This window comes from Tupaia chinensis, unplaced genomic scaffold (genome assembly GCF_000334495.1).
Source record: "Tupaia chinensis unplaced genomic scaffold, TupChi_1.0 Scaffold000425_1, whole genome shotgun sequence".
Lineage (NCBI taxonomy): Eukaryota > Metazoa > Chordata > Mammalia > Scandentia > Tupaiidae > Tupaia > Tupaia belangeri.
This window is the reverse complement of record NW_006159930.1, coordinates 2,582,223-2,584,001: the sequence shown is the minus strand read 5'-3', so window position 1 is coordinate 2,584,001 and position 1,779 is coordinate 2,582,223. Positions and strand designations below refer to the sequence as shown.

Sequence of the window (1,779 nt, the reverse complement as noted above, 5' to 3'; positions counted from 1 at the left end):
TCCCTAATTATGTCATATTAAAAGTAGTATTAAAAGTGTCTCAATTTGTACCCAGGATTTTGTCTCACTCAGGTAAAGCAACGTGACAAGTATGGAGACAACTGCTTTTTTTTTTTTTTTTTTTTTTTGAGAGATTTTCACTGTAGGACGCGTGTGCTCGCCAGACAGACAGAGAGAGACATAGAGACAGAAAGCGAGAAATCACCCCCCAGGGGGGATGGTCACGCCACAATCCCTTCTCCTCCATTCTCCTCTCGGGATCTTGGGCACGCACGCACACGCGCCTGGCGTGAGTTTTAAGCCACCGGGTCCGGGACACGAACCGCGGTCGACTACGTGGGAGTCCAGCGACATAGCCATTACGCTAACTGCTGGTTCCCAAGACAACTGCTTTTGAAAGAAGGGTTCATTACAACTGACCATCAAATGAAACAGGTTTGAACTGCACAAGTTCATTCATATGCAGATTTTTCCAATAACCATCAATATATTGGAAATACAGTACAGTATCATAAATGTGCTGTCTCTTCCTTATTTTCTTAGTGAGATTTTTCTTTTCTGTAGTTTACTTTATTGAAAGAACACAGCATATAGTACATATAACACACAATATGTGTCAATACATGTTAACCTACTGTTCGTGTTATCCTTAAGCTTCTGGCCAACAGGAGGCTACTAGTACTTATGTTTTTGGGGAGTCAAAAGTTACGTGTGTGTTTTGACTATTTGGTGTGTCAGTAACCCAAACCCCTCACAGTTTAAGGGTCAAATGTACTTACATTTACCAGGAGAAGAGGACATACAGTACCATGCAGGGCCACCAGAGGAAGCATCAAGTTCAACCAGAAGGCAGAGGGAAATGCACAGACAACAATAACTTATTGTGGTTTCCATGGTTAAAACAAAACAGCAGATTAAACCCTTTAAGACTGGCTAGTTTGAATAATCTCACCAGCTGTCTGATACCTGGCCCTCAGCTGACTTAGAGCAAGGAAACATTGACTTGGTGTGAGAGTTAGGTAAAGGAGATGGTTGGTAGTTGAAGTCAGGGGTGAGACTTAGTTAAAGGAGATGGTTGGTAGTTGAAGTCAGGGGTGGCTGGCTTGCAAATAAAAGGTGTATTAGGAGACACGTGGTTTGTCATCTCTCAGAATTAGCAAGCCCTGGGAGAAGAAGCTCCCCACACCCACACCATCAAGGTTGTTAAGATGTTAAACCATCTTAAAATACAGAAAATTTAAAAAGAAACACACACACATAATTAATAGGCCATGCTTCATGGCAAGTGGGAATGGAATTTTATCATTGACCTTTGTTCCACCATTTATTCTACTATAACCCTTAATAATATTGCCCTTGGGGTATAATATTCTGGGTTTTTTAATCTCTTCTATTCCATTCTTGACAAAGTTCACAATTTCCTTTCCTGCCCTTTCTGAGCCTGCTAATTAAAACAGCCTAAGGATACCCTTATCTCTAATAATAACCCCACATTTGCCTGGAAATACCTTATGTTCTGCCTACTTTTTTATTTGTCACAGACACCTTTCTTGTACAAATGAAACAATATCTAATTATTCATCTATTTGTCAAACATGTTAATTGCATATTGCTGGAATTGGTGTTGAGACAAGCTTTCTGCACTGGGGAGTCAATGACTCGACTATGTGGGCTGATGTTTCTGTAGAACTAGGAATATTTTTAAAGAAATTTTTTGGCTCATTCATCTTCTCTTTTCTTTCCTCTTCTCTTTTCCCTCTCCTCTTTGGTATCTTGCTT

The 1,779-nt window shown here is 40.3% G+C and overlaps 1 protein-coding gene across 1 annotated transcript in view; it reads left to right on the top strand.

The window, feature by feature from the left end:
- CUNH1orf87 (chromosome unknown C1orf87 homolog) overlaps positions 1 to 1,779 on the top strand; it is a 77,425-nt gene that overhangs the window by 23,868 nt on the left and 51,778 nt on the right. The window lies entirely within an intron of this gene.